Source organism: Nanorana parkeri, unplaced genomic scaffold, assembly GCF_000935625.1.
Source record: "Nanorana parkeri isolate BGI_ZX_2015 unplaced genomic scaffold, ASM93562v1 scaffold27, whole genome shotgun sequence".
Classification (NCBI taxonomy): domain Eukaryota; kingdom Metazoa; phylum Chordata; class Amphibia; order Anura; family Dicroglossidae; genus Nanorana; species Nanorana parkeri.
Window position 1 is genome coordinate 407,730 of NW_017306295.1, and position 7,483 is coordinate 415,212.

Here is a 7,483-nt window from a genome sequence, read left to right on the forward strand (position 1 = left end):
CTTCCTCACCAGTCACTCCTGACTGGTGAGGAAGCCTGTCAATCATCCAATCGGCCAATCAGCGGGAGAAGAGGTCAGAATGGAGCAGATGACAGAGGAGGTCGCGGCCATCTTGCTTCATTGAAGACGCGATGGAGGTCCTGTGTGCGGCGGATTCGGGTCCCTGAAGATGGCGGACGCGGCACAGGTACTCGTTTTATGTATCGGAGTATTTGCACGAGTACGAGTACTCATGCAAATGCTCGGTATCGCCGCCGATACCGATGCTTGTATCGGTATCGGTGCATCCCTAGTTAAAATTATTTATAAACAGTGAAAACATTTAGGCCCATTGCAATATCATATATACCAGGGCACCTGGTACTCAGCAGAAGAAAAAAGAAATCCCAGGACTGCTGCTAAGGGCTCTCATTTTAAATACAAGGTATGTAAGCTAATTAGAGGTGCTACAAAATAGCAAATTAAAAAATAAGCATTTTTGCTATTATATTACAGAAACTGTCACCACTCACAGTAGTTCTTGCTACTACCTTTTTCGCTGATGGATAGTTGATTGATCACATTTTGATAATGATAGATGATTTATTGTATGTTTGTCTTTGGACCTAGAATGGGATGGTAAATTGCTTGTACACATAGGGAAGTGATGCCAATGTTGTTATTTAAATATAGAGGGTTATTCACAAAAGAGCCAAAGGATCCAGCCCTAGCTTCGGCTGATCCTTCGGCTCGCTTCAGCAGCCTGAAACCTGCGGTTCACACTAGGCCATACAGCAGCCGAAGGCAGCCGAGCGGCTCAGTCGAGACGAACGCAAATGCTGCCGTTTGGCTGAGCCGTAATGACAGCTGAAGTGTGGAGAAAGGTTGGCCGAAGGGCCGACCATTCTCCACACAAATAACAGCTGGGCAGAGTCATCTGTGATCTCACGGCTCACTCCGCCCAGTTGTAATGGCAGATCAGCGTCCCCAAATTACCTGGGGATACTGATCTGTCATTAAACAACAGCTGGGTGGAGCCAGCCATGACGTCACAGCCGCCTCTGCCCAGTTGTTGTTTTCTTTTGCCTGGGACCTGCCAGGTGCTGTCCAAAAAAAAAACAGTCACCGCTAGCTCTGCCCAATTATTTTTTATATTTTGCCGGCATTTGTCAGATTCTTCATTATGCGGCGGGAGTTTGTCGCGTGCGGTTGGGTCGACGTGCATCTTTTTAAAATATTTTTTTATTTCGCAGAGTTGTCGTCGTGGACAACAATGGATGTTTTTATTGACCTTAGGATTACGTCGGTAGATCCATTTTTTTTGGGGGGGGGGGGGGGGTTAACAATAAAGGACTCGTCAGAAGCCTTTGTTGTGTTTTTTTTTTCAATTAAATGATTTTTTTCTAAAAGTCTGGACATTTTATTTAACTATATTTGATCCTTTAGTGAATGGGTACCCTACCTTACTCATTCACAAGAGGGGAGCCACATCTGGGTGGGGTTCCCTGATGTGAATAGGGTATTCGGCATGCGGACAAGGTGCTTTTCCAGGGGTGCTTTTCCCATTGTCAGAATGAGTCAGAATAAAGAAAAAAAGACACAGCAGTGTTTCTCTCCTTGGCGGCTGGGAGCAGGAGACTCCCAGGGCGCCAGGGAGAGTTAGCTATTTGCAGATCAGTGTCCCTGGTTAGCAGGTAACCAGGGACGCTGATCTCTCTGAAAGTGGCCAGAGTCAGCCGTAAGATCACGGCTGGCTCCGCCCAGCTGTCAGAAGCAGGCTGTTGGCCGGCCAATGGCCGGCCGCTCTGCCAGCTTCGGCTTTCAGCACGGCTCAGCCGAGCCGATGCATATGCGTTTGGCTCGGCTGAGCCGCTCGGCCATGATCGGGAGCTGTACGGGCTATTGTGAATAGCCCGTACAGCACCCCTTTGGTTCTACTGAACCGAAGGGGTCCTGGGGCTGAAGCTAGCCGAAGGATCAGCTGAAGCTAGGGCCAGATCCTTCGGCAGCTTCGTGAATAGACCCCATAGTGTTTGCCATTTCATGTTCTATTATAATTATGTATTTAGCTTTTGAGCCCCTAATATTAATGGTAAAATAATAATAATTTTCAATTAAAACACCACTTTTGGTTCATTCTCATTAACTGTTCTATATCTAGACCAGTTTTTGTACCAAATGTGGCAATGGAAAGTGTCTCACATTACATTGCCAAAAATTACATTATTTTCATTACATTTAAAAAAAATTTTAAATACTATCCACGCATATTTTAAAACAATGCTAAATATCTGCACAAGGAAATATATTCAACAATGTTATGATAGAAAAAAATATGCAGTAGCATCCCAAAAGTAAGTCAATCCTTTATTATCTCCAGCAAAGAAAAAAAAACTGTTGCATCAACTATTAAAGATGCAACTCACATTCTCTGTGAAGTTATGAGTGTGATTGGTTTGTCCCCCATAAAACAAAGGTATTCATGGAGACAAATGAAAGCCAAGAACTCATTAAGATCAGGCTCTGTTTGGAGACAGGTTTACAAGTGATGCATATCCATGAAGAGATTAATTTTACATTTTCTAAAAGTTAATAGCAGCCAAAATGTCAAGCTTGTAGGCCACAATGCTGTGGGAATACTGCCGGAATCTAGTGTGTGAAATGGTTCATTATTATTTCATATTGATCTCCTTGTGGCTGTACAACATGTATTGTATGTTTAACCCTGACACTATAGTGGATTTAATACTAATATACTGTATGAATGTTTGTGCATTATGAAAACAGTACATATAACCTATAAATGTATCCAGTTTTAACACTTTGACTGAGGAAATGCACAGCAGCCAAAGAAAAAAATACAATTTAAAACATCAATAAAGATCTGATTATGAGAAAACTATTTAACTTTCAGCAAAATGTCAGATACATTGATTCATGTGAGTATTCAATGTATCCCATATGCAGAATAAAAAAGTTTTTTTGTTTGCAGTTTGTAAAATTAATTTAAAGAAACACTGTCACTTTATACATTCCGGGGAATGTGGCACTGTCTGTGCAAAGGGTCCCCCTGACCCACTGATACCATTACAGTGCCCCACTACTGCTCCTTCCACTGTCTCAGATGGTGAAAATGCCTGTTGCGTACAGGTATGGAGAAGCATGTGACCTCCTCCCATGTGACAGTACTCAAGTCTAGTAGGCCAAACCAGATATGTGACCCTAGTATCCAGTACAAGCCAACACTGGGCATTTTAGTGCTGGCTGAAACAGAAGAATAAGTTGCTGAATAGTGCTGTCAAGGTAAGTTGCAGTAGTTCGGGTGTCATTATGCACAGACACTGTCACTTTGCCCGGAATGTGACATGGTGTCTGTAAACAGTATTATAATCTAAAACTGATTCAAGTGTAAATAACATTAAGTGTTTTTTGAAGTCTCTGCTAAAGTAATCCTAGCACAAGAACCACAACAATTACTTTTTAGCAGGTTTGGGCTACATTTTGGTATAGGCAAACAGTGATTCCTTGTGACACCTTGGTGGGTGGGACCAGAGCCACTTGATTCAGAGGGCAAAGTGGACATTTGCCCAGGGCCCACTGTTTAGGGGCTCACATGAAGAGGGGATTTTTTTTATCCTCCAGATCGCCAACGTCATTGCACACATATACAGCTGGGCAGGATAAATGTCACACTCACCAATCAGTTACAGTGTAAAGTGTTTATTTTGGCACTGTAATAGTAGGTAGCACTTTAGCCCTTCAATACCAAGACTTATTTTTATTGCAGGTTTTTTTGGGATACACTTTTTGTTTTCTAGTACTGAATGCTTGCTTATGATCATAAGCTAGACATTATTTTTGTTCTGTTGTTTGTTTGTTTGTTTACCTACGCATTGTTCACTTATTTACTGCTACCAAGATTACCTTAGCAAGTCAGTCTTATTTATGTTACATTACATTGTTCATGTTGTGTGACCTATTTAGGTGGCAGGTTCTGCTGACCTTGGTTGTGACGAGTAATTATTTGAGTTACTGTTGCCTTTCTATCATCTCGACCCAGTCTGCCCATTCTCCTCTGACCTCTAACATCAAAAAGGCATTTTGGTCCACACTGGATATTTTCTCTTTTTCGGACCGTTCTCTGTAGATCCAAGAGATGGTTACATAGTTACATAGTATTTGAGGTTGAATAAAGACACAAGTCCATCAAGTCCAACCTATTGTGTGTATGTATGTGATTTTGCAGGTGTTTGCGTGTGTATGAGTCCATGTGCGATCTTGTTCTTAAGTGTACCTGTACCCCTGTATGTTATGGTCTCTAAGGAAATAGTCCAAAAGCTTTCTGAATGATTCAACACTCGTAGCTGAAATCACTGCATGTGGCAGCGAGTTCCAGACCCTATCCGCTCTAACTGAGAAGAACCCCCTTCACCCCTTGTGTTGAAATTTTTTCTCCACCAATTTTAGGTGGTGTCCTCTAGTCTTTGATATGGAGTTAACCATAAAGAGTTTGTTACTGATGTTACTATCACCATTGGACATCTTGTACATGAAAATCATGTCCCCCTTAATCTCCTTACTTCCAGCGTGAACATATTTAAATTTAGTAGCCTTGTCTCATAGCTTTGGTCCTCCACCCCCTAATTAGTTTTGTTGCCCTCCGCTGGACTCTTTCCAGCTCAAGGACATCCTTTCTGTGGACTGGTGACCAAAACTGGACCGCATATTCTTATCTAATGTTGTGCCCCTTCATCAACGTGGTAAGATAGTGACAAATCCACAATAGAAAATGTGTGTAATTTACTGTGCTCTCCTCTGTCATTCACCACTGTGTTGTGGGAAAACAATCCGCACTCACCAGAACTTATTCACCATATATTTATAAATGGTCTAGAATGACAATTTTTCCACTCCTTTTCTTCTCCTTAGCTGGCTAGTAATCCAATCCTCTCTGCAATGTATCATACGATCTCCATTGTCATTAGCACTTACATATTCTTATGGGTGCCTTCAGGCTCAGAACAAAACAAGAAAGCGCTCATAGTGTAGCACAATTAAAAACCACTTTATTAAACATGTTAAAAACACTCACATGAACATTTTAGTATAAAACTCCTGTTCCACCTCCAATGTTCCATACTTTTCCAATGCCCATTTTTCTGCCTCCAATACCTTTTTCTGCTGGATATCGGTATATAATGCTACTACATCTATCAAGACAAATACATTCTCTACATATTCAATTTCTTCAAGGGCATTGAGAACATCTCAACTATCCTTCAAAAAAGCCTTGGTTTGCACAACCAGGGGTTGTAGGAAAGCATCAATATATTCGCCTATTCTGGATAATAAGCATCCTATGCCACTAATTAATAAAACTGGGAGAGCAACGTTGTTATAAAGATAGACGGGAAGGGTCTCATCATGCAGGTCATCCTGAAAAGACAGTGAAAAAACATGTTGATAGGCGGGTCCATCCTGATGTCATTACGTCCAAGCAGAAGTGAAAGGCTTACCGAATGGAGAAGCATTGCATTGTGATAGGAGTTTTATACTACAATATTCATCTGTGTTTTTAATCATGCTATACTATGCGCATTTCCCGTATTTTTTTCTGATGGCACCCATAAAGATATATGAGTGCTAATAACAATGGCGAATGTATGAGACATTGTAGGTACTGGGAATGGAGAGGATTTGATTGCTTACCAGTTAAGGAGAAGGAAAGGAGAGGAAAAAGTGTCATTCTAGACTATTTAGAAATATCTGGTCAATAAGTTCTGCTGAGTGCAGTTTGTTTTCCCCAACACAGTGGTGGGCACAGTGAATTATGCACATTTTTTATTGTGGTTTTGTCACTTTCTTACCACATGGATAAACGGGCACAATGCTAGATAAGAAGATTGGATTGCGTGAAACGGACACAGCATATGTTCACTGGATGAATATACAGTTTATCACATTGTTATGGACACTTTATGAATGAGTATTATGGTGTATGAATCCAGGAGATTTATTTGCTTATAATAATATTGTATCAGTTTGTTTTGAGCGCAGTGCCGTTTTTTGTATATGATATGTAGATTGGCAGCTGTGTAAGTTCATTGGGAATTTTATGAGATTGTCATTAGCAATTGAACTCATTCATATTTGGAAACCAGTTTAAAGCAATTGTGTGAACATCTGGGCAACAAAATGCTGAGTGATGCTGGATTAGGCAGATCACTTGTGTTTGAATTAGTGATGAGCCGAACACCCCTGTGTTTGGTTCGTATTCGAGCACCCGAACGGCCGAAAAGTTTGAATACGAACTCGAACCTAATGCAAGTCAATGGGGATCGAACTTTCAAAAATGATTGTCCCCTTTAAGAGTGCTTATATGCAAGTTATTGGCCATAAAAGGTGTATGGTGTCCGGGTACTGCTCTGAAGGACAGGAATCAATCAAAAAAACAAACAAAAAAATACAGTTTTTAACCACCTCAAGACCAGGTGTTTAGACCCCCTTCCTCGCCAGGCCATTTTTCAGTATTCAGCGCTGCGGTACTTTGAATGACATTCATTCCGTCATGCAACGCTGTACTGAAATACATTTTATACCATTTTATGGGGACAGATAGAGCTTTCTTTTGGTGGTATTTAATCACCACTGGGGTTTTAATTTTTTACTATATTAAGGAAAAATTATTGAAAATTTGGAGAAAAAAAAGTCATGTTTTCATTATATTAGGAAACAATGATTATTACCCAAAATATAAAAGACGGGGTCACGTCGGGTAAATTGACATCAAACATGTCAAGCTTTAAAATTGCGCGCACCAGAGAAATCGTAAAAAAACTACCATACCCAAAATTGACCATAGGCGACGCTTTAAAAGCTTTTACCGCTCATCAGTTTAGTGTTATCAGTGGTTGATGGGCCTAGAATTATTGCTCTCATTCCGACGTTCGCGACGATATGTAACATGTGTGGCGTAATGGGCGCAATTGTTGTTTTCGCACGTATGCGCACCCAACGCCAGTTTGCATGCGTGTATGTATGCGGGGGACTTTAAAAAAAAATGTTTTTATTCTTTTTTATGTGTAACTTTTGGGGGGGAAACTATTTTTTCCTTTTTTTTTCACTTAACTTTATTGCTATCCCATAGGGGGCTAAGAAACCCCCTTATGTGATAGCAAAAGAAGTGACAGGTCCTCTTTATGGAGACATCAGGAGTCTCCAAGACCGCTAATGTCACCTAGGACCCCCCTGAAGAAGCTGATGAAGCAGAGATCTGCTTCATCAGCTTCTCTCTAGCTTCTGAAGCTGGAGAGTGACACAAAAATGCGGAACTGATGTAATATACATCAGTTCCGCATTCTGACAGTGGAGAGGGGACCGGAGGGAGTTCGTGTACCGATACCCTGTCAGAGTGGCACTATACTGGTCCCAGGCTCGCACCGGGCACAGCGGAGCCCGGGACCAGCGTGACAGCGGGAGGGGGGGGGCAGCAGAGGGGGGGCGC